The sequence below is a fragment of the Petromyzon marinus genome, chromosome 15, assembly GCF_048934315.1.
Source record: "Petromyzon marinus isolate PM22_M1 ecotype Great Lakes invasive population chromosome 15, UKy_Petmar_22M1.pri1.0, whole genome shotgun sequence".
NCBI lineage: Eukaryota > Metazoa > Chordata > Hyperoartia > Petromyzontiformes > Petromyzontidae > Petromyzon > Petromyzon marinus.
In genome coordinates, this window is record NC_133681.1 from 4,221,787 (window position 1) to 4,248,394 (window position 26,608).

At 47.4% G+C, this 26,608-nt stretch overlaps 1 protein-coding gene across 6 annotated transcripts in view; it reads right to left on the bottom strand.

Moving 5' to 3' along the window:
- LOC116942596 (protein 4.1-like) overlaps window positions 1-26,608 on the bottom strand; it is a 128,163-nt gene that overhangs the window by 91,054 nt on the left and 10,501 nt on the right. Inside the window, exon 2 of one of the 6 annotated variants that reach the window (XM_076067233.1) lies at window positions 3,132-3,243. The exons of 2 other annotated variants lie outside the window; for them this stretch is intronic. The gene's annotated coding sequence lies outside the window, so the exon portion shown is untranslated. Of the gene's footprint in view, window positions 1-1,831; window positions 1,857-3,131; window positions 3,244-26,438; window positions 26,497-26,608 lie in introns of those variants that run through there. 3 more of the 6 variants (XM_076067240.1, XM_076067234.1, XM_076067235.1) reach the window with 3 other exon arrangements.

A 26,608-nucleotide genomic window follows, 5' to 3' on the forward strand; every position in this document is an offset into this window, starting at 1 on the left:
AAAACTAAAAAACTGTTTGCATTCGGAGGTTACCTGTGTATAATTCAACGCAAATTACCGTTAGGAAGGGGTTTTAATGCACCTATGCATCATTGTGAAAGCTACGAATGCTGTGCAGGGATGATAACAATTGCCTCTACAAAAATGCAACCCAAATATTTAAAATGTGTCCAATTTTCCTAACCTACGTAGGGCTGCGGCGTAACATTTTTACAAGGTGGAACTAAGCTTCCCCTCCCCCTTACCCACACAAAAAAATTGAGAACAATTACAATCTAAAGAAATATTTCCACAATGGTACTGCACCTGCTAATTGCACAAATACAATACTTCACATTCCAGTCACAGCTTCAAGAATAAAAATTATTCCGCCACGTGCTATACTCTAAAACGGCATTTTAACGAAGGCAATTCGAAATGCGTTTAGCACTCTATCGTCTTAATTATCCGCCGTACTGAAAGTCAACGTCCCAATTTTACAACGCCATAATAAGTGCGGCAATAACTATAATAATAGTACTCTTTGGTTCTTTTGGTAAAGTCACATAGATAGAAAAATAACGAATAAATCACGACGTTTCGATAGCAACACAAGCCATCGAAACGTCGTGATTTATTAGTTATTTTTCTACCTACGTGACTTTACCTAAGGAAACAAAAAGTTTGAATTCCTGCAGTCACGAAAGCTTCAAATCAAGATATAATAATGGTAATTAATAATAGCCTGTTTTTTTCAAATGCTCGATGTTTGAACTACAAAGCTGAAGTGGTTCAAACGGTCACACGCGGAAGCAATAACCTGCGCACGCACGCACACACACACACACCGCCGCCCTTCTTTCCCATTTACTGCTACATCCGCTCGCAGCTTTGAATCTCCCCTTGAGCCTCAGCAGAGAGCTCAAGCCGACCACCATTTGGGAAATTATGGCCTCCTCCGCACAGCGAAGGCAGTCACCGAGATCCCAGGCCAAATTTAATCCATGTAATCTACTCCAACGCAGTCACTTGGACGGAGGAGGGCCTGAAATTATCCGGTGGTCTCGCGCGTGTCCTTTCTCCTCATGCACGGGTCCCTCGCTTGGCTCTAAAATAAAATACGAGCACGCACGCTTAAACGAGTTTATTTTTTTTGTCCCCTCATGACGATGCCGTCGTACGCACGGACGATGGCAAGCCTTCACGTGGTGCTCGCGTAAACAACGACGCATTCATTCTGTCAACGGCAATTACTTTTGCGCGCGATACCAACGCCGCCGCTGCCGCCACCGCCGCCACCGCCGCCGCCGCTCCGGCGAACGAACGCCGTTCGTCGACTGGCCCCCGGGGTCAGAACAGCGACTCTACCCAAGAACTCGTCATTTTTACTTTGCGCAAATGAACAACGGACAGACGTCGCCTCCAGAGAGTCAGATGCTCGGGACGAGTGCGCTTGCTTGCTGGCAGGATTATGAAGCCACATTTATTTTGGCTCGTCAACATCGCACCCAAAAAAAATATATACATAAAATATATATAAACATTAGAGATAGGGGAAAGATTTGTCTAATTCTCATTTCCAAGTGACATTCAATTTTTTTTGCGGTCGCCGATGTAATAATTCATAAAGCGCTCAATAACACGATGAGCGACGGGAGTTGAGCGTTGATGTAAGGCGTGACAGAATGACAGAACTGCGGAGGCCCCGTTAACATCATTACTACACAGTGTATATATATATATCTCATTGCTTTACAGTATGAATCAGAGCCGTCACTTTTAAAATAAATTTTAGAAAAATCAGGCACGAAAAAATATATATATCACGAACCGCATTGTGGAATGTAATTACCTGAGCAGTTCCGCGACACGTTTGTGTTTGTTTGAGGAGAGGCGGTAACAATCCGAAGGCTGCGGGGAGAACAGCCTCGCGCTTACAAGCGCCACGGCAGGACGGGATTTTCTTAAGCGTACGAGGCCATCAAACGCGCTCAGGAATGCACAAGCGGCAAGGGCGGCCGCGATCACAAAAGTTCCTTTCAGACGAATCGGCCCTCCCCTCGCGCGGTATATTCCCGGGCAGGCCACGGCCGCGCAGGGCAAACTCCATTTCTGGGTCAGAGCGAGGACCCCACCCCTGCTGAAGGCCTCTAGAATATGGACAAAAGAGGGGGGGGGGGGGTGGGTGGTGGGTTCTGGGTGGGGGGGGGGTGCCTCGTAACAACGTGACGGGGATATTTGCTGGCCCAGTTAAGGCGGGGGGGGGGGGGGAGCACACTTGCCGGGCCACACCGATGCGCCGTGTGAGCGCTGCTGGCGAAGCGCGTGGTGAGCGCACAGCGGAGGAGAGGCGATATCCCCGGAGGTGGCGTTGATATGAAAGCGGCGAAGAGCTCCCCCCCCCCCCGCCCCCCCCGCCCCCCCCGCCACCCCGCCCGCCCGGTCTGCTTCTGGCCGCGGGCGAAAAGCCCCCGCGAAATCAATCGAGGCGAGATTGAGGACTTCATAAAGCCCACTACTCTCACGAAGGCACCTTTTGCAAAAGGAAGGAGCAAAAAAAAACGAGGGTGAAAAGAAGATAAATAAATACCACCGGTAAAATAACTTCTGATAGCCAGGAAGGGGAAACTAAACAGATATATGTACTTACTCTACGCATAGGCCGCTGTGTTTTTAGACAATATTTATCTGCGAAAGAGGAACATGCTTACATTTAATCTGTTGCTGATAAGCGGATAGATAAGTAGAAGGTACGGTGCGAGATTTAATTAAGCAGCCGGGAGCACTGGGTTCACACATTCACTGCCACATAAATGTTTATTTATCACATTCACCAACCAGTTACATTTTCTTGTGGTTTTATACAATTCCAAGCTTTGCATGAAATTACGTAAAATAAAACAACACAAATCACAGCTTTAGAAAATTTGCTCGCCAAAAGTACAAGCCGCGGAATTGTTTAAAAAAGCTTTCCTGCGGCAAAAAAAACACATCTTTAATTATACCCAATTACTCTTGCTCTCTCTGATTATGGAACTTTTTTAATTGGGAAGAAGAATAAAAACAATAAATCGTGCACAGCATCCCGTGACGTTGCAAAAGTTATCTCGCTGGGTCCGGGTGGGCTGTGTCCGAGAAGAAATTCAACTCACGTCTCCCAGTAGCTGACTGCGACCGTTCTTTCCCTCCCTCCCTCTCTCTCTCTCTGGCCGCTGCTTTTGAGCAGCGTTCGAAGCAAACTGAGCGAGCCACTGCCAACGAAATCTGTAAACGTTTACCACAAAAAAGTTGTTTTTATGTGCCTTGTCAGCATCTATTAATGGACATTGGGAAAAATAGGAATACAAAGCATGGTAAAGGTGAAATTATGTCAGCAATGAATCGCCGATATCGGTGGAAGTGGATCAGCGGTAGAAGCGAGCGGCTCGCAATTGGAAGGTTGAGAGTTCAAATCCTGGTCGGGGGGTTGCCTCAGCCCATCATCCCTCCGAGGTTGACAACAACGTGGGTGCCGCTCTGTGGGGGAAGTCATCAGCGGTTGTTCCAGAGTCAGGCTCATCCCCACCACTGGAATGTGGAATTTCCACCACTGGTTCAGGGCTGCACACAGGGTATGAGCACTGGCCTCAACGCACATTTGAGCAGGAACTCACTGCGCATCGGGAGACGGGAAGAATGGCACGGCGTGTGACCTGTGACGAATCGTCACACTGCAATGGAATTAATTATCGTGAGGGAATGGAAAGTGTACCCGGAATTAAATTTACACCAAATCATTCACATGTTATAAGTGCCATTTCGCGAACATTCAATAATTACCAGAGACACCAGACACACCTACTGCACAACCACATGAGGTGACGATATTCCCTCCAGCCTAGCAGTTTCCAACTCTACGGTTCCACCGATTGACGATCTTAGTAACCATGGCATAACCTAAACCCTCTCTCTGAAAGCCACCGCCATAATACAAGCCGATGTGAAGCCCTCCCTGTTCAGCGCAATAAACTCGCGGGTGACACAAGTGGAGTGCGCGCACCTGGGTCTGTCCCTTGACCTCCTGCCAGCGGGCGTTCGACACTTCACGTGGCCTTAACGTGCAAATGGCCTGGCACAAACGTCGTGGTGACGTCACCGCCACTTAGTGGCAAATGGCGGTTGTTGTGCACGCACTTCCCGATTTGCATTCCTCCTCTGCCACCAAATGTCGATTTACGCTGACGGCAGTGGTTTTGCATGTGTCATCACCACACACAAGCTGGAGACCTCGAGTCGAAATTGGTTTCCTTGCAGTCGCATTCAAATTACGAACGCCAATTTGGGAATGCGAGGTGCCACGCACGGCCACCTGCACAACACTTAAACAAAAAAGAATCCCAAATCCCTGCCAAGTGTACTGAGCCAGGCACACACCTGCGCAATGCCACATGCTCCAATATTCACACGATCAAATTTTGTTCTTGCTCAATAGTTGGTATATTTATGTTGGCTTTGGTGCATCGAGAGGTTTGCCAGCGCCGTGGCAGTGCAGGGGAGAAGGGAAATTCTCATCAAAATATGTCTTTGCCAGCTGCCAACGAGCCACTGTGGAATCATGCGCCACGTAAAACACAACAGCCCCAAGCACAAGCGCCAACTTGACGGACTTCATCCGCTCACTGAAATTGTAGAGGTGGCGCCATCTGAATTTTTAAGCAATCGAATACCTCCACCGATAATCATCGGTTTGATGACTCGACACATCGTAAAAAAGACACAGCAAAGAAGCAAGCAAGCCTCGCACCTCTGTTCCCACGTGTGCCGCTGAACCGGAGGTGATGGGTGGGGCTTGGTGACGTCGTCACCAGCATCATCATCAAGCATGACACGTTGGGCGTGGCTTGTCGGGGTTTCCGCGATTTGCGGGGCGGGTAGGTGCGATTCACCCAATTCTAAATGTTAGTTGATTAATCAAATTAATGCCTGGGAAGCCGATGTAGCGAAATGCATAGAGAAGTACCACGCTTTCTGGTCGTAACTAACACCTTCTCGGTGGGCCTTGAAATTCAATTCATTGCCGTAATTCGAGGGTCACGATTTCATATTCTTTGGGTCTTTCGGTAAAGCCACGTAGATAGAAACAAATTTTTAAAAATATCACGACGTTTCGATCGCAACACAAGCAATTGTGAACAAATGAAAAAATACGCTTTAATTTTACAATCTTTTTTACTTTCCAATGTAGTGCACCGAAGTGCACACGACCACCTGCACCAGACGGACGACTTCCAAGGGGTCCCTTTGAAAATAATTTAAGAATTGAGAATCGGAAAGAACTGTTACGATTCAACGCATGAACCGTGAGCCCGAGAATCGAATTTCATCGATTAATTCATGCACCTTTGAAGCCCTGCACTACAGCGGCAGCTTGCTTTGACCCACACACGGCTTCCGGACTTCTGGGGGGCCATCTGGGGGGCCATCTGGGGGCCGGGTTGCCCCTCCCTCCCAACCCCTCCACCAAGGTCTCATATCATAGAGAGACGTACAGTCTCAATGGGGGGTGGGGGGCTACCGGGTTAAATAGTGGAGCGAAACAGATTTGAAGAGAAATTCCTCCAATTGACAAAGGCTCGAGACATCGTCCAAGGCCATGGTCAATCCACTGCTGGACGAAGGCCACCCTCAAGCCGTCGCCGTCCCGCACGGTCCTGCGATGCGACGATCCCATCGACCAAGCGCCCCCCCCCCCCCCCCCCCCCCCGTGCACGGGCGGGCTAGGAAGCCGCTCGCACCGTTACGGTGGCACGAGGATCGACACAGGGCGGTGGTAAACGCAACGCACACTGCTCCTCTGGAATTTGCACGCTGCATGCAAAGCAGGTCGGAATATTTCAGAGCTGATTAGGCATAATTGATTATACCCGGAGAGCTTTTAATCGGTGTGTATTTTTTATTACACGTTATGCATTTCTTCCCCCCTTTTAATGACCAACTGTAAAATGATTGAATGCAAGACAGTATAATGTTTGAATGTAGGGGTTTTTTTAGTTGCTCAAAACTATTTAAAGCATAAGTGAATGGTAGCACCAATACAATCACTCTGGTGACTATGCGAATTCATTATCAGCCATGATCTAGCAACTGCTGGATGAAGGCCTCCTACCAAGCCTTCACCATCCCAAATGGTTTTTTCAACTGGAACCTGGTTTTCTTCGCTATTTACAGACAAATGAGCAAGCTTGCAATAATGCTGCTAGACAGATAGAGGAACACGTGGGACTAGAGAACGTACGTAGACGTAAAACGTCATTTAAACTCTTACAAAATGTAAGTGGGGCTTGGGCAGGACACACGTCACGGCCAGAACTTATTTTGCACCATACGTAGCCAACCACGATAATCGCAGGTGCGGGGGACGAACAACAAACGTACCATATATTCTCCGGATTATAATACTTTACACATTTCTCTCCTCCCCCCCTATATTTTAAAGCAGAAGTTGTGGGGTTGTCTGTGGGCGTGTCCAGACTTGTATAACTTTTATTGGCCGACGGTCAAGAATAATGATGACGTGACAGCCAAAGAATATAACGTGATGAACGTCCACCGAAGAGACAGAGTTATTAATTCAGATCGTGGGCATATGCTTGGTGGGGATCATTACCACATCGCAGGATCGCGAGCGGTGGTGACGGTGACACGGCTTGGGGAGGCCCTCAATCCAGCAGTGGATTGACCACGGCTGATGATGAGACAGGGTTTAGGATTTGTTTTTTCTCACCACATGGCCCTCGCGCGACGTCGGGTCTGGAAGGTCACTCGAGGCTGCGCCTGCCCTTCGGTCAGAGGACACGTTGCTCCCTGAAGCAATGAAACCGCTGTAAACTGCTGAAAGTGACCCCTTCAGATGTTTAATCTCTTTGGGCCCCCCTTCAGTTGGTTAAAAATAAATAATCCGCTATTTACCGGTACCATGTCCATGTGGAACTTTGGGAGGGAAAGGTAGACAAAGAGGGCTGCCCCACCCACCGCCCACCTCACGCTGGCATGAGGGCTTCAGCCGAGGTGGCTGGCGTGGGCTGGGCGAGCGAGCGGGCAGGCAGCCAGCCGAAGCTCCGCGCACATCATCGCCGGACAAAACGTCTTCCCGAATTGCCACTCTTTGAAACTTGGCTTTGGGCCCTCCCGCACGCAGTGATCCGGGAGTCATTTCCACACTGCCCCCACCTGCGCAGTTTGAATCGAAACAAACAGCGCCGTGGCCGATCGTAGGGGAGCGCGCCAAGGTCAAAGCGTTTTGACGATCCGCGGCTTACGGGAGGACGCAGCGCGAGGCTGTTATGGCGCTGCAAGGGGCGATGGGGGGGGGGGGTCAAAGGTCTCCCTGAGTCAATCGCCATTCGGAAGTTCTTTTTTTTCATCCCCATCCACTTCAGGGCAAAAAGCACCATCAAAACAACAACAAAAAGTGGCGATTGTGAAATTTCCACAGTGGCATTGTCGTGGGAAATGTACAAACTGGTGCCCCCTCCAGCACACCGGTAGTTCGAATAGAAGGGCAATAATCTCACTCACCTAACCCAGGTGGCAGCGTGACAGGATGAGTTATCGCGTTTGGTTAACACGGGGATGCACACTGTGCGCAGAGTGGAGTCGTTCGCTGTCATTTTGGGGTGCGGTTTAAAAAAAATTGGTCGAATGTAATCGATGCGATGCTGCTTTTCCCGAACTGCAACCGAAAGTTTAAAACGTCAGTCAAAAGCGAGACGCCCTTGTGCCTCGTCTTCCTTCCCTCCTTCACCGTTGCCGAGGACACGGCCCAAAAATGTCCACAACGTCAAGCAGCCTGCGACAACCAGCGACCGTTCAAATTGTAAGTTCACGTCCCTTAAAACTGAGCAGGGTTCCAGAACCTCGGGTGTGCGAAACAGAGACGACGGCGCGGAACTCCAAAGTGCAGCGGTGCGACGGAAGAAGCGGCGAGGTGGCGAGCGCTTTGACATGCAGCGTGGAATTCGAACGCGGCGGATTGGGGGGGGGGGGGGCAGGGAATGAGACAAAAGCCCCAGGTCGAGGACTCGGGAGACCCGAGTCCTCGACCTGGGGGCGGAAGAAATCGTTTGCTCGGAACAAAAAAAAAGTCTGACATGCACTGAACTGTGCAAATTGCATGAAGAAAAAGGTGGGAGAGAAAAATAGACGGGAGCAAGGGCATGTAGTTAATAGTCTTTATTAAAAAAAAAACTAATTTACACTTGTGTTTTCCTGGAAGAAGGGAGGGAGCGCTCATTAGGCACTCAGCGCCAGCCTGATAAATTGTGTTGCCTCTTCCCTTTGGTGACGAGCATTTGTTAGCGAATGGCTTTTATTCTTTATCTGCTGCGTACAGCGGCAAAGCATTCGGGACGTGCCAAGGAAGCCCAGGTGATGTTAGAGCATTGGCCCAAGAGAGCAGAGACAGAGTAGGATCGGTTTTCGGGTAATTGCAGGTCCATTCAAACTGAAGGCTAGTTAAATGGCCTCCATGGGCTCTGGTCATTATCAAGGACCTTAAGAGAATCAATTGTATGGGTATTTGCTAAATATAAATTTAAAAAAACAATTCCCATTTAAATCCCATAGAGGAAATATAAATGAACACAATACCTATGTACGTATGTATGTCGAACTTATTTTGCACCGTACGTAGCCGACCATGTTAATTAATTTTGCAATTCCTGTGCATTGCATTTGCGCACATACTTCTACTGGGGTGTGATACAGAGGTTTTGATTCTAGATTTGAAGTGTCCGTGACTGCAAAGATTATTCTAAGGTGCATCAATTGAGTGGTAATGGGAATGATTTTAAAAATGCTTGCTCACAAACGCGGTGTACAAGAAGGATCTAGGAAACAAAAAAATTCCAAAATAACGACAACATAAAGAAAATATTCAACAACAAAAAAAATAGTGTCGTCCTGATCGTCATCAACAGCCATGATCTACCTCGGCACTGGATGAAGGCCTCCCGCATCCGTCGCCGTCTGTCACGACGGTCTCCGCGATGCAGCCTAACACCTGCACGCGCAAGCCGATCCCCATCGGCCCGTCTCCCTGGCGCCGATCTTCTCTCGTGTGTGTTTCCTCCTTTGGCTGCCTCTCCATCGTTAATCTCAACCACCGGCGGGCTTCCATTACATTCTTGCGTACGATGGCAAACACGTTCTCGGGAAGCCAAATGTCAATGTCGAGGTCCGCGAGCCAGTGACGAGGGGGGCTTCAGGGGAGAGTTCGAAGCGACGTTGTCCTGGCCAAAGTGCACTTTGGAAAAACTCGTCAGCATATGTTCTTCATCCACGCATTCCTCTTTTTGCTTATCAAAGCAATTCCAAGCAAGTACCTCTCCAAAGATTATTCGCGTCCTTTCGTTCCATTTTCTTTCAGTCTTTTCACCTTTCTCATCCATATACCACCGCGGGTAAAACGTACGCCGATTTAAAACATTGTGCAACGGTGCATGGGGGTGATGCATTTACAACCCATACCCGCTGGCAGTTAAAGAACAAAAAAGATAAATTAACGCATCATTTTCATTGGTAAACAAAAAAAATTGACAGGTGCCCATCTATAATTCTTCACAGCATAGCCAAGAGGGTGATGAACTTGGCAACATTAATTCCCCTCGATATTAAATGGCACGAGCTCTCTCAGAGCCCACATCAGCGGTCATTACCATACCGCCGCCCATTAAACTTGCTCCGCGTACTTTACGACGGCTCTGCACTGCCGTACGTAATTCCGATATCATGGCTCAGAGAACTGTGCTGTAAAAATTCCCTGCAATGAGCGGCGACGCCATCGGCGGCAATGCCATCAGCGGCGACGCTGATCGCGATTCGAGCCCCGCGGTCACCCCGGTTAATACTGCGGTGCGTGTTAACGGTAAAACATGACGCGCTGGTATCTTCACTGTGGACGTTAAAAACCACCCCGACCACCCCATCCTCGAGATATTTTTCTGCAGAAGGGATTTGGCCACGTGTGTCAAAATGTGGAAAATTTTCCCGCGAATTACTCTGTTGGGAAAACACACAGCGATCATCCCCCCCCCCCCCCACCGCCTGCTGTGAAAGACTGCGCTTGTGAAATACGAAACACCTTCGCAATAGCCCTGCGCCATGAGAACGGCGCAAATAGCAAATCAAGCGACGATTTGAACGAGGCGCGCTGTTTTTTTTATATTCTCCTCCTGAACACGCTTCCGTGGTCCTGCAGGAAGATGCCAAATGTGAAATAATAAAATGGGGGCTTCTGCATGGACGGAGTCACTGACGCAGAAAAGTCGAGCAGTGATTTGGGTGTGCGTGGGAGGAGATGATGTTTAAATAGCAGCGGGGACTTTAACGACTCTCGACATATTGAGGATGCATTTATCGATTGTCCGTATGGGCGATGCGTTTTTGAAACGTGGGGCCGTTCCTTTCATTGTTTTATCTGTACCGCCATGGATGAATCAATGTAATCTCTGGGTAAATTCCAACTTGCTGTTTTGAAAGCACTAAGCAAAGTTTAACTCACCGTGGGAACACTGCAACACAATTACACATGTCTTATCCACGTGTGACCTTTTCCTATTTTCCCAGATTCTTTATTTTGGCATTAGCTGTTGAAGGGCAACTTTGTTTATCAACTGATGGCGAAATTACGGAAACCCAATGCATTCATATTCAGATTATATATTAATAATCTTTAACATAGGGAATGCCATTAAAACGTTAAACCGTAACAAATTCTATTTCAATCGGTTTTCTGTACTGTATGCCGTTCTCTTTTTTTGGAAATCCCGCCTACCGTAATAATCTCCTTTTCCCAGTTATACTACCCTAGCTCAGTTCAAGAAGTGGCATTAACGCTTATCTATTACACCTTTAAGAGAGCTTCTTGTTGCTACCACCGGGTGCTTTGGGCCGGCCGTCCCTGCTCACCAATTGTGATTCACAAAAAAGGAAACGGCACGTCTTTTAAAAAAAAATCTCGTTGCGTTCGAATTGTTGTGGACGTTGTACAGAGAGGGGGGAATTTCGAGTTGCGGTTAAGACAGGAAATACATGCTGTGGATAGGAGACTCCATAATTATCAGTCAACCTTAGGCCTATTATCACAACAGAGCAGTACATTGTCATCAGGTCCAACGCAGCAACAGTACCAGACGTCTGTCAAAAAAAAAAGACAATTCCTGCCACGCAAGCACAAATGCCAGTTCCCGGACCATCCTGATCAAACCCTGGGCGGTGGGGCTAATCCTTGCCAATTGCTCCAGAGGGCCACTGCCACGCGCAACTTTACTGCCGGAGGAAGTGTGGCAATTTTCTTTCGAATAAAATAATAATAACATCATCGTGCCCAGTGCTCCCTAGACTGATCGCCACAAAGTAATTGTTTATTTTTTTTGTGGGGGGGGGGGGGATATAAACATGGGCACGAGGCCAGTCACACGTCCTAAAATGCCTGTCACACTTGCGCCTTCAAAAGCTGTATCGTAATTTGGCGAGGCAAAGGTTAAATTGTGAGCGACACCGTGAATGGTCGCGCAACCCACACCACCCCAACCCACCACCCCCCCCCCCCCCACATCATTACGCCGTACGTGATTTCACCACCGTGACGGTCCCCTCTTCAAAGCAGCCGCACAACAGAAGAAAATTGAGGCAATTCAGAAAAGACAGCGCTCTATGATAACAGAGTCACTGTCGTCCCCGCCCCAACACCCCCCCACTCCACCCTGCAATTTCATCTCTGGAAATAGCCGCTCATCTCTGGCCGGAGTTGGCCCTGAGTGGGCCCCGAGTTTCCCCACCTGGAGGTCAATTTAAATGGTGGAAAATTTCAATGCCGATCGCCGAGGTCACCGCGAGGGGGAGCGTGATCGACCTCCCCGGCGATGCCGCCGCTCCCCCCTCCCCCAAGACCGTGGTTACCGTTCCCTTGCCCGTCAAACGTTGATTCCTCAAGACTAAACTAAACTATTTTTATTTTACCAGGGTAACGCCCAACTGAGCGATAGAGCTCTTATTCAGAAGCGGCTTGGCCACAAATGATAGCGCCACGAAGTGGCTTATCGTCACGTGGACATTTATAGCAGCCAAAGACTCTAAAACGCGTGACGTTGATTCTAAATATGGAGGGGAAAACCGGAGGACCAGGAGGAAAAAAAAAACACGTGGCTACGGAGAGAGACAAGCAAACCCCAAATATACAGGTATCAGGGTCGGGATTGAAACCCACGAGACCTCCCGTGGGGCCGTCCATAAATGACGTCACGCGATTTTGGACGATTTTTGAACACCCCACTGCTCGTCACACGGCGTCACAAAAAGTCAGACCCCCCTCAAATATGACGTCACAAAGCTCTGCCCCCCCCCCCCCCCCCAAAACCATATTTCCATTTTGAAAATAAAACATGCTTCAAATCGCTTTAAACTATTGTCATTGTAGTGCGTATTTAATGCGGCGCTGCACTCGGATGTTGTAGGAGAAAACATTTATTAAAAAGTCTATTTAATTAAGTAGAACGTGTTGTCTATATTTATTTAAAGTTACGCATTTTGATGTGACGTCACATTTCTCAAATCCCACCGCCCCCCTCGTCACACATCGTCACAAATATCTGACCCCCACAACCCCCCCCCCCCTAAGTGCGTGACGTCATTTATGGACGGCCCCTGTACACCAGGCGAGGTAATTAACATGTCGCCACCTCGGCGCCCAGAGGTGCCCCCATCCCCTCCCCCCCTACTACTCTCTTGCTACTTCTCGCCGTCGCTTACGCTGGGCTCTCAGAGACGCAGAGACGCCCCGCCGCCGCCCGCCGGCCATGCTTCTGTGCGAGCAAAGCAATTAGCGAAGAGTGGGGGGAGGGGGGACTGCATTCCTCTTGGCCTTGGGTCAGCCTCCAAGAACTTGGAAGACAATTATGGCTGTGAAGTGAACGACAAGAAATGAGCATGCCCGCGTGCGAGAGCGCCTCATGTTGTGCCTCTGCGTGGCACAACTGCTGCACAAAGCGAACTATTCTAGGGATAAGACAGAATGGCATTCCTTAGAAGTATGTGTTTTCTTTTATAATACTTTTTTTTTTAAATCACGGCGACGGCAAAAAAAACCACACGTAAGTGGCCGTCCATAAATGACGTCACGCGATTTTGGACGATTTTTGACCCCCCCCCCTCTCGTCACACGGCGGCACAAAAAGTCAGACCCCTCCCCCCCAAATATGACGTCACAAAGCTCTGCCCCCACCACCCCAAAAAAAATGCTTCAAATCACTTTAAACTATTGTCATTGTAGTGCGTATTTAATGTGGCGCTGCACTCTGATGATGTAGAAGAAAACATTTATTAAAAAGTCTATTTAATTAAGTAGAACGTGTTGTTTACATTTATGTAAAGTTGCGCATTTTGATGTGACGTCACATTTCTCAAACCCCCCCCCGCCCCACCTCGTCACACATCGTCACAAATGTCTGACCCCTCCCCACTCCCCCCCAGGTGCGTGACGTCATTTACGGACGGCCCCTTGGGTAAACTCTCCTTAAAGTGTTGCGTGCTCGACGGTCAGGTCTCAAGAAACGTTTTCCCCACAACGAGTGAACTCGTCTTGGACACAACACCAGGGGAGAGGAGGGAACTGCAATTAAGCGTTGCAGACAAGTTGGGGAAAGTGCTGTTACAATGAGCTCCCATTAAGACCGGGACAGCACACGAGGTGGAGCAGACAACGTCACGACCGGCGGCCTCTGCCTCCCGGGCTGTCTGCGCTGACCGCCCCCTGACCGCACCGTGCTACTAAAAAAAAACCCCACTAAATTCAGACGGAGCTGATCTAAAGGAGGCACAGGCCACGTTAAAAAAAATCACAATTTCCCACGGATGTTGTGCGTGACCAGAAAGTCAACTTTGCCCACTGCTTGCAGCATCGTTACAGGAACTCACGAAGCATGACTGCCCATTGTGTACACCCCAAACAAAGACAAAGATCCCCTACAGAGCCCACCAGCACACACACATACACACACCGACTGTTGGGGCAAGCACAGTGCTGTCAAGCAAGTTCGTAGCACGGCAAGGCCGGTGGTGTGACCTGAACCCTGCCTGGCTGACCTTCGTCTACTCCCGTGCTGATGATTACCCACCACACCAGGCACTCATTTAAGGCCGAGTCAACTTAGAGGAAGCCCGTACCTGGTTCAGATATCGCTCGCCACCCATGGTGTTGGTAGGTAGCGCAGTGGGTACAAGCCGCTACGCCACCACTCCCCTGCGCTGTATGCTCGCGCTCACTCGCGCACACACCATATAATAAAACGCACATCGAGCGTACACGTGTAACATACGGCGCACGTGCATCCGTAGCTCATGTAAATTGCTGTCAGTTTCTTTATTTGTGGATGCACGGGACCGTATTGTGCTGGCACATACAATGGCAATGACATTTTTAATTTAGAGCATAGGGACACACGCCAGGTCACAGCTTAATAAACATCTCCCGGTTGCAATATTCCTCAAAAAACAAATTGGTTGCAGCAGGGAGCTCGCCAAATTTACGGGCAATAGCCAGAGTATTAACGAACCAAAAAAGACACCATTATGATTCAACATGCCAGAGCACAGGACACATAAAACAAACTGCAGTGCAAGCAGATCACATATCACACGCACAGATATTAAAAGCCCTTGAACTAATCAAAATTCCTGCTATTGCAAAAAAAAAAGGTATGATTATTCGAATGCGCGATGTGGCAATTCAACATGCGGTGTAATTCTTTGATGAGCATGGCTCGTTTGCGAATCAACATGCGAGTGCGAAACCGAATTGAGAATCAATCGGCAAATTTTACGCTACCCTGTAAACAAACACACGCGGTAGCGATGGGGAGCGGTTGCGGCCAGGCGTCTCGGAAGAGGCAGGAATACCGCGACACTTTACCCCGCCGCACACGCCCTGCCCATTTACAACTGCTGGGTGGACAGAGGCAGGCGGATTGAGGACATGGTGCCCATTGCCATGCCAAGAGATTAAATCGGGGACCTCTATCTGGTGCTCACCACAGTGTGCTAACTTTTACACCGTGGCAGTAATTATAGGATTAACATGCAATGGGTTGATAAACAGCAGGTTTATTTATACATATATATGTAATCCGACAAATATACATTTAATGCACGGAAAATAATGTTTCACAGTGAAACACGACTGAAGCAAATGATGATGGCAATACGCTCCGTTCAAAAACTACGACACATTTAACGCTTCATTTCATTGCTTTATAGCTCAATTCCATTCCTCTATATCAGCTCAAGCCTCCTGTAAAATCACGTGATTTCTGTGCGGCCACCCACACACTGAACCCCTCCCCCCTCTCCCCACCCACTTTGAAAACAGACTCTTCTCCATGCAGGCCCTGGTGCAATCTATAACCCCATACACTCTCATCTCTCCTGAACCTTCGCTCCCATTTCTCCGCTTCTTTTTCATCCCATTCCTCATGAATGTTTCCCCTTCTTTACATTACATCCTTGTAATGCATGCTGAACTTCTTTCGCGTCGTCTGCAGCCAACCGTGCTAATCGGAGGTTGTCAGGGGAAGGATAACACATTTTACACAAAAAGCAGTTCTGAATAAATTAGTTTTCAATCTACGTAAAAAAAATGCTATTGCCTGCAAATTTGGCAAGTTCCCTGTTACAACCAATTCGTTTTTTGAGGAATGCTACCACTGGAGGTTGTATATTAAGCTGCCACCTGGCGTGTGTCCCTATCCTCGATTCTATTCCCCTTCCCGCGGTGTGCCGTGGGTAAAAAGTTGTCTACGTTTGAAGGTAAAGCGTACAAAGAGCATATATTTCAAAGGTTCATGAAAACTAAATTCCAAGAGGGTTCATTTTTTTTGCAAGATAAAAAATAAAACCCGGTGCCTTATTTATTTATGACCAGCCGTGAATTCCAGTCATCACGCAATGCAACAATGGCTTTGGCCGAGCCTGGCTTCGGCCCAGTTTTTCATTAACTCACGCAAACGATAAACGGGCATTCGTGATTTCTCCAGCGCTAATGCAATTGCCATTTCTCATTGGAAGCGATTGTGTCCAACGGTGCGCCGGTTACCTTTTTTCCCTCCCCCAGGAAATCCATTCTCATCTCATCCCTTCTTGCTCCGCACGTCTCCTCTTCATTGTCCTCGTCTTGTATTTAACTTTGGACGAGGAGCCGGCGGCGTCACCGCCAACGCGCCACGCGGCGCTATTTTAAAGGTGCCGTTCCCCCTTTAAATGGGCCAGCGTGTGTGGACTTGCCCCGGCTGCATTTTATCATTGATGATTGGGTTGTTTTCTATTAGCGGGCCGTAAAACGGCTCAATGTCTTTATTGTTTAAAGAACAACTATATTTTTGTAAGCATGCTTCATTATATTTATTTTAAAAAACAGTTAAAAAGTAATAACTGGGTCTCGCGCGATTGCTGGGATACGGCAAATTGTGATTGCGCCGCCACAACATAACTAAAACTAAACTATCAAACTAAACGATTTTATTTGACCAAGTAAGGCCCACTGAGCTATATAGCTCTTTTTCAGATGTGACTTCGCCACAAATTATAGTTCAACAAAGTGGCTTCTCATTTGGAAATTTACAGCATCCAAATACTCTAAAAACATGTTTTTAAACGTGAAAGTAAAACCAGGGGACATGGAGAAATATCCACGCCACCACGGGGAGAGAGACACACAAACTCCAAATATACAGCAGGCGTCAGGGTCGGGATCGAACACACAACCTCCTGCATACCAGGCGAGGGAGTTAACATTTAGCAGCACCCATAAAAACAGGGTGTCCATAAAAGTACCATACATTTCTAATTAATTGTGAGAGGCAATTGTTTGAGCTACCACACACACGGAGGGGTCACGTGGCCCAGCAGTAGCCATTACCCCACTTGTTGCAGAGGTTCGCAGTTCCACTTCAGTCGCCGCCCCGATATTACTGCGGGCATAATAACCATAATAAGCACCAAAAATTACCTGCAGATTACTCAACTGGGACTACACATAGCAATCATCCCCCACTATTCGCAGACTAATGCCCTGGGTCACTCTTGCGAATGAAACTCGAGTTAAAATAAACTTCGACGCTTGGGCGTTGTGAAGATTGTATCTCGTGTGAGCCTCATTTCTCTCTCATCCTCCACGTGTTTTCACCACGTCGAGGCACTCCCAGGTGTGAGCCAGCAACTCGGCTGCGTTTTTTTTTTGTTAACGCCTCCGTCATCTGTATTCGAAAAACGCTCGAGCTGTCGTTCATTTACGTACAAACTCGTTCTTTTGCACACCGCAACACCCACCCACGCGATTCGCAAACTTGCGATCTAATTACGTCTCGTCAATGATGTTAAAATATATTCTTGGTTCTTTCGGTAAAGTCACGTCGAAGGGAAACAATAAAATAATACAAACATAAAACAATAACATTTTCTTGCTGTGGTTTTCACACCTGATGATGATTGCTTGTGTTGCAGTCGAAACGTCGTGAGAATTGTATTGTTTTATATTTTTATTATTTTATTGTTTCCCTTCTACGTGACTTTACCGAAAGAACCAAGAATATGAATCTCTGCAGTCACGAAAGCTTTAAATCAGACGTTAAAATAGTTTTGGTGACTCATGGACATCGCCTCCGTACCATTCAAAACTTGGAATTTGATCCAAATCGATTCTATCAAGCAATGATAAGGTGTCACTATTGGTAGGGCAAAAGCCACACTCTGTAGGCCATAAACCACACTGGGTTCAGAGGTTGCCCTGTCGAGAGACAAGCTCACGACTCTCGGTGCTGCCCTGCCCTCTTCCTGCTCAGTTTTGTTCATCACATACGATACCACAAGTGTACAATCCGTGACTTCGGCAACAGTGCCACAAGGAGTCTCCATTAAAAGCTCAGCACGCTGTGGCGAGCGGAGTGGCAAAGTTGGCCGCACACTCGCTGAAGGAAAATCTAAGTTTGTCCCCGTAAGATCTTCAGACACCCGTTTCACTCCGGGTTGGATGGTCGAAGGCCAACAGATACGCCAGCACCTCTGCCCGCCGCACGCTCTCCCGCAATGCTCATCGCTTTCCCCGTGCGCGAGCTGGGTCCACTCCTTAATGTCGTCCGACTCGCTGCCAACATCCATCGTTGTCTTCCTCTTGCTCTCCTGTCCTCAACGCTCCTATGGAGGAGGCCTGGCACTGTAGTGGGGCTCCTTGCGAGCCTTGCGCTACATGTCAGAATCAGAAATATGTATTTATACTGGAGTAATCCTATCAGATACGAAGCTCTTTTTCACAGATGTCCGCAGTCTGCCAGCACCTCTCGACTAAATCCAACATCATTCTGGTGCATCTCATTTGCACCTCCGATAAGCACAGTTGGCTATGTACGGTTCAACATACATAAGCCAAAAGTCAAATTATTTCATAGAGGCAGCTGCTAGTATCTCGTTCCACCCCCATTCCTTCCATCTCACCCTTGGTCTGTCTCTTCTCCTGCCCCCTACAAGTGACATCTCCTTAGTCCTTCTAATCTATGGGCCTATCTGCGAGTCAATGGGTCTCTGCGAGTCTACAGGTCTATCTGTGAGTCTACGGGTCTATCTGTGAGTCTATGAGTCTCTACGAGTCAATGAGTCTCTAAGAGTAAATTAGTCTCTGCGAGTCTACGGGTCTCTGCGAGTCTACGGGTCTATCTGTGAGTCTATGGATCTATCTGTGAGTCTACGGGTCTATCTGCGAGTCTACGGGTCTATCTGCGAGTCTACGAGTCTATCTGCGAGTCTACGGGTCTATCTGCGAGTCTGCGGGTCTATCTGCGAGTCTACGGGTCTATATGTGATTCTACGGGTCTATCTGCGAGTCTACGGGTCTATCTGCGAGTCTACGGGTCTATATGTGATTCTACGGGTCTATCTGCGAGTCAATGAGTCTATCTGCGAGTCAATGAGTCTCTGCGAGTCTACGGGTCTATCTGCGAGTCAATGAGTCTCTGCGAGTCTATGGATCTATCTGTGAGTCTACGGGTCTATCTGTGAGTCTATGAGTCTGTCTGTGAGTCTACGGGTCTGTGTGAATCATAGGCTGTACGTGTCAGGCAGTGGTCTCTGTGCGAGTCCACAGATCTCTCTCCGTGAGAGTCAATGCGTCTATCTGAGAATATAGGTCTCTGTGCGAGTCTAATCTCTATAGCCCATCTCATTGACTCGTCTCAACAGAAGCCTGAACCATCAAAGTGTCACCTCCCTGACCATTCTCCATAATATTAGTAACCCTGGCTAAGACTAACATTCTGCCTTCTTTCCCCTATTTCTAGTGGTACGCTGGGAAACGTTGGCATCCACAATGTCAAGGCAAGGAATCCAATTTGTGAAATCACAATATTCTGCCAGCTTTCTGCCATGAAGAAGAATCGGTGCCCAAAGAATGCCTCAACAAATGCTGCACGTTCGGTAATGCAGTAAAACAGTAAAACTCGTTAATAGCAATGGTGGTCAAGTATCTCCAACCTGTGCCTCGACGCCAGTGATATAGCAGGCGCTGGAATTATTTTTGCAAGATGGATGGAGATAGAGACGTCTGGTCATGTAGTTGTGAGCGTGCGATTGAAACGCTTTAAATCCCTTGCCAAAGAGGCCAACATTTGCATTTGTCATTTTAGTGACTCTAGCAAATGAGACTATCCAGATCTCTTGACTTCTCCCCCTGACGAAACAAAATAAGCTTCAACTTGAAACTTGATTTCCTGCTCCAACGAGCATATAGAGGCAGTGCTCATCCCCTGTTTACAGCCCTCAGCCAGTGGTGGAAATTCGACATTCCTATGGCGGGAGCGAGTCACTTTATCGCAGCGGTTCCCAACCTTTTTGGCACCAGGGACCGGTTTCGTGGAAGACAATTTTTTCACGGACCGGTGGGGGGGGGGGGGTGTCATCATTGGGTGTTTGACCCTTTTCAAAGAAGCTCTCCAGCGACGTTTGTTTTTTGACTCATTTTAGCTACTAGGGGTTAGCTTGTGGGCTTACCAACACTGTGTCTGAGACAAGTGCGCAGTGCGGGAAAGAGGCGCGGACGGAAGTGGTAAATAAAATAATGGAGGCGGGCCACGCACGGACTCACCGCTCTCACCTCCTGCTGTGCGGCCCGGTTCCTAACAGGCCACGGACCACCGGTCCGTGGCCCGGGGGTTGGGGACCCCGGCTCTATCAGAATACCACCGACTTCCCCACAATGTCTGTGCACGTATGTTCAACTTCTTTCGCACCATATGTAGCCAACCGTGCTAATTGGAGGTGCGGGATAAGGGTAGCAAACTAAATACAAAATTGTGGTCAGCATTTCATAACCCATACATTGTTACAATAGTACAGCTACAATGAGGGAAAAAAGTATTTGATCCACTGCTGATTTTGTACGTTTGCCCACTGACAAAGAAATTATCAGTCTATAATTTTAATGGTAGGTTTATTTGAACAGTGAGAGACAGAATAACAACAACACAAATCCAGAACAATGCATGTCAAAAATGTTATCAATTGATTTGCATTTTAATGAGGGAAATAAGTATTTGACCCCCTCTCAATCAGAAAGCTTTCTGGCTTCCAGGTGTCTTTTATACATATAACGAGCTGATATTAGGAGCACACTCTTAAAGGGAGTATTCCTAATCTCAGCTTGTCACCTGTATAAAAGGCACCTGTCCACAGAAGCAATCAATCAGATCCCAAACTCTCCACCATGGCCAAGACCAAAGAGCTCTCCTAGGATGTCAGGGACAAGATTGTAGACCTACACAAGGCTGGAATGGGCTACAAGACCATTTCCAAGCAGCTTGGTGAGAAGGTGACAACAGTTGGTGAGATTATTCGCAAATGGAAGAAACACAAAAGAACTGTCAATCTCCCTCAGCCTGGGGCTCCATGCAAGATCTCACCTCGTGGAGTTGCAATGATCATGAGAACGATGAGGAATCAGCCCAGACTACACGGGAGGATCTTGTCAATGATCTCAAGGCAGCTGGGACCATAGTCACCAAGAAAACAATTGGTAACACACTACGCCGTGAAGGACTGAAATCCTGCAGCGCCCGCAAGGTCCCCCTGCTCAAGAAAGCACATATACATGCCCGTCTGAAGTTTGCTAATGAACATCTGAATGATTCAGAAGACAACTGGGTGAAAGTGTTGTGGTCAGATGAGACCAAAATGGAGCTCTTTGGCATCAACTCAACTCGCCGTGTTTGGAGGAGGAGGAGGAGGAGGAATGCTGTCTATGACCCCAAGAACACCATCCCCACCGTCAAACATGGAGGTGGAAACATTATGCTTTGGGGGTGTTTTTCTGCTAAGGGGACAGGACACGTTCACCGCATCAAAGGGACGATGAACGGGGCCATGTACCGTCAAATCTTGGGTGAGAACCTCCTTCTCCCAGCCAGAGCATTGAAAATGGGTCGTGGATGGGTATTCCAGCATGACAATGACCCAAAACACACGGCCAAGGCAACAAAGGAGTGGCTCAAGAAGACGCATATTAAGATCCTGGAGTGGCCTAGCCAGTCTCCAGACCTTAATCCCATAGAAAATCTGTGGAGGGAGCTGAAGGTTCGAGTTGCCAAACGTCAGCCTCAAAACCTTAATGACTTGGAGAAGATCTGCAAAGAGGAGTGGGACAAAATCCCTCCTGAGATGTGTGCAAACCTGGTGGCCAACTACAAGAAACGTCTGACCTCTGTGATTGCCAACAAGGGTTTTGCCACCAAGTACTAAGTCATGTTTTGCAGAGGGGTCAAATACGTATTTCCCTCATTAAAATGCAAATCAATTTATAACATTTTTGACATGCGTTTTTCTGGATTTTGTTGTTGTTATTCTGTCTCTCACTGTTCAAATAAACCTACCATTAAAATTATAGACTGATCATTTCTTTGTCAGTGGGCAAACGTACAAAACCAGCAGGGGATCAAATACTTTTTTCCCCTCACTGTATAGAGGATTTCACCACAACTGTTTCACAATATTTTTTTTAATCTTCTGATAATTTATTCCAGTGGCTGGTGTTAGCCGTTACCCAGCCAAATAGCGATAATCGAGATTACTTATGCGACATCCCTACAGCTGTCTGCATTGTCAGCCTGCATCGATGAACGCCCAGGTGGCTATTACAAAAGCGATACGGTATGCTTCCTCGTATTTCCAGCGGTCGCTTATACTACCATCGAAACTGCAATTTAGGCAACGGAAGAAATTAGCGTGGCTCTCAAATTGCATGAGCCCTCGCTGGCTTCGATGGGAGAAAGCAATATTCCACGGGAGCTTTCACTTTGTTTTTTAGAAGCTCCATAAATTGTTTCGATCACCACCTTAAGTCAAGGAGGACCTATAAAGTATCCGCATAATCAATTGACGGTTGGATTTAGCACACCGGCTCCGACACCACTTGCCGGTAGCATACAGACCCTTGCTTCCAGTTGAGACTCACGCACCTTTCAAGTGTATCCGGTTTAGCCTTCGCTGTCCAGTCCCAAGAGGCGACAGCTTGTTTGCATAATATAATCTCCTTTGCCATGCGCTTGCTTACCTAAGATTTATAAAACGCTGGCAAATGAAGCGAAATTTTTTTTTTATCGACTTTAGGTCAGCTGCACAGGGGTTTACTATTTAAATCAATTGGATCCTTTATCAAATAAAACCAAATTGAAAATTCGCGCTATCAGTGATGCACACTCTCAGGTCTAGTAAGAGAAAGCAAGCTCTTCAGTAAAATCACTCCATTATCAAGTTCAAGTTAATTATGTTTAACCAGGTGAGAAATCAAGAGACCAGGATAACCTCAATTGCAAGATTGACCTGGGGCAATAGTCTTGATGATTGCCATGTATAGTCGCAATCGCGTAATTTCGAGGCTAATTTTCGAATTTGAGTAATTTCCATCCTGAAGCCGGCACACGGTGGATAATTATCTTCATGGTGGCGAGACGTTAACTACCTCGCCTGATATACAGGAAGTCGTGGATTCGGTCCCGACCCTGACGCCTGTAATATCTGGAGTTTTGTGTGTGCGTCTCTCTCTCTCTCCCCGTGATCGTGTGGACTTTTCTCCTGGTCCTCCGGTTTACCCCTCCATATTTAGAATAAACACGCATTCAGGTTGTTTGGCTGCAATAAATTTCCACGTGATGATAAGCCACTTCGTTGACCTATCATTTGTGGCCAGGTCACTTCTGACAAAGAGCTATATATATTTCAGTGGGCCTAACCTGGCAAAAAAAAAGTGTTTTCAATAGTTCATTTTTTACGTCAGATGGCACGAATTATCCATGACATTACACCGGCAGTTATAGTCAGGGCGGCCGCTGGATTCGAACCGGGAACCTCTGCAACTACGAGTGGTGAATGTGCGATCACTCGGCCACGTCACTGCCAAAATCAGCACCGCAGAGGATGCCCCTCTGGTCTAATGGCGCCAAAGTTGCGGAAGCATGAAGAGGAGGCCATAATAACCTCCGGCGGGCCTCTTGAGAGCTCCCTTCAGTGGAGGCCCTTCTGCCAGCAGTGGCACGAGAAAATTAATTGCAGAGCAGTACCTTTAATTAGTTTTTATTACCAATAAATGGGCGCCGTGGTTTTTCTCAACTTCAAATGTTACAAGATGGTGGAGTGTCTGTGTGATGGCTGCGTATAGAGAGAGAGAGAGCTATGCATTGCATTAATACTGTACTGTGAGAAGCTGCAAATGATCAATATACAGGGTGGGCCACAAGTCAAGACACGTAGGGTTATTAGATTTGTTTCAACAGATCACATAAGGTTATTTAATTTATATTTTTCAAAATTCAAATTGACTTCCATTAACATTGATGCATTAATTTAATTTAGGACTTTAAAAAAAAGAATACCGGTATAATCTTTGAACATTCATCAATTCATTCAGGGTTAGTGGTCGAGATTTGTAAAAAAACAAATTTGATAACAGATTAAATGTTAACGTCAAGAATAACCAATTAAAATTGTATCATTCTATGTGTCCTGACTTTTGGCCTACCCTGTATAATAGCATCTTTATCAATCTCAGGTAAGCAAGCACACGGCACTTTATGCGCCCCACCAAAAGGAGATGATATTGTGAAGTCAGATCATATTTGGTATTCTTTATTTAACCTGCAGATTAAACTGACCCACTGAGAAACATGAAGCATTGCCTCGTTTGCAAGGGCAAACTGAGTTATATTGCCGCATCAACGAGCTTGCATCACTTCATCACACTCCAAGACGAACTTTTTTTTAAATATATAAGCTATGAACAATGACTCGCGTGAAATTCCCAAGAAAACAGACAGGCACGGAATGCTAATTGTACTGGACATCTGCGAGAAATATAGCTTCCTTGTTCGTCAGACTGCCCCAGTCTAAATGAAGAGTCCGATTCTGATTCTAATTTTGATATAGCGTTGATTTATTTACATACAGTATGTTTATACTCACAGTAATTGGTTGTTTTGTTAATAGACCTGTGAGAATTTGGTTCACACTTTAAGCCATTTTGCATGTACTTCAAAATATGACATTGTGGAGCACGAAAAAATACTAAAATGCGGCTTGCCAACCACCTTAAACACCCCCTGCGCATTAGATGGTCCATCTTGAGGAATTAAGCGGGTAAAATGTGTTTTCATTTGAAAAAAATGTCGTGCAAAGGTCAAGAGTGCTTAGCAAAGAGAACCAATGCGGCATTGAGATAGTCCGAGCAAAGGTGCGTACGTTTATTCCACCTGCTCGGGAACCAAGTCGTGGGCCTCCTTCTTGCAAAAGTCAAAGTGAATTCCTGCTCAAATGAGCATTGGGTCGATGCTCACTTCCTGCATTCAGCCATGAACCAATGGTACAAATTACACATTCCTCTGGTGGGGGCAGGTCTATTCGTAAGTCAACCACTGCTGACTTCCCCCGCAAAGCAGTATGAATTTTATCGACCCCACAGGGGGGAATGATGGGCTGAGTCAACCCCCCAAACCAGGATTTAAAACTCGCAAACCTTCCGACTGCGAGCGGCTGGCTCGACCACCGAGCCCGCTGGCCGGACGGGACCAGCAATTATAGTACAACGGCCACACAAAGCATCGCTCGCAAGACAGAGGATGTGCAAAATGTTCTACTGTCCGCATGGCACGAGGCGAGGCTGAAATGCTGCGGAGGGAATGGCGGCGTCCAGTCCCGGTTTCTGCGGTTACATCGCCTCCAACCGTCTTTCCCCAAGCGAAGGGCTCGGCCAAATCAGCCCGAATCGACATTGTTACCTTTAATAAATCATCACCCACGGTCTTGATCGTGTGCTTTTTAAAAAGCCCCAATTAGCGCAGACTGCCAAGTGCAACACTGCATGCGAAATAAATCCTCTTACGACCGGTGTAAATGTCCATTTGTAACGCTCATTTATACCCAGACTGATGTGCAAATATAATGTTTTCAATTAGCCTTTCTCTATTTAGGTTTTAAGCTGACAACAAAAAATATACATTCATCATTTGCAGCCCATCAAAAGCGCAGTGGTAACGCAATGCACAACCGTCTCTCTACACGCAGCAATTACACAAACACGACCCGGCCGTTGTGTAACATTTGAAAGGAGGGGCTGAACCATGGCACCCCCCTTGAGTTGTCGATGTAACAGTCAACATGTAAAGGCGCAGCCCTGCAATTGCTTTGCTCGAGCCACTGCAGGAGGAAGGGTCTCTCAGAGAACCCCTCTTCCACAGTGACCGGACGTCTTGGAGGTAGTAGTTGTGGGGACAGAGGCCGTTGGGGTTCTGCGGATTTAAGACACTTGTATTTTTGTTTTTAACAATTACACCACTGTGGCATCCCTTTGGTAATTAAAACAGAGCGAATTGGGTTATTAATAGAAATAACATGGTAACTTTAATCTTCTAAAACTTTTATCTTTGTTGTTGCAGCAAGTAAAGAGCAGCAGGCAACCAGGAATGCTGTTTACATGAAATTAGACATTGAGCTCTTCTCAAGACTCCCCCTGCAGTTCTAAACTTTCAGGGTGCTCGTGTGTGTGTGTGTGCAATTGTGGGGAGCGGAAGTGTAGCAGTTGGTGCGCTGCGCGTCGAACCCGGCGACCCGAGTTCGATTCCCGCTCATGCCAACACCGGTGACGATTATCTGAACCGATCCTGGGCCTCCCCTAGGTTGACTCAGCCTCAAATGAGTACCTAGTGCGGCGTGTAAAAAACATAGCCACTAAGGGAGACAAAGGCCAGGCATGGCGGGCGTGGTGCTGGACAGCCACCCCCTCATGTGCCGTGCCAGCCTTCATAGGTGCTCGCGAACAGCACTTGCCCCAGCAGTCTGTTAAGGCTATACAGGCGATCTTTGTCTTTGTGTGCAATTGTGTGTGCAGGACGCATGCTCACCGCTTTCACTTCCTGTTCAATCTCCGACTGAAGGTGCAGATCAAAGCCACGAGAGAAGCTGGCAACCACAGAAAAAAAAAACTGACGTTTGATTTTCCCCCCACCCACCTAAACCCAAGTACAAGGCGCGTGAATAAATGCGACTCAAGAGGGGGTATCTCTCACACTCG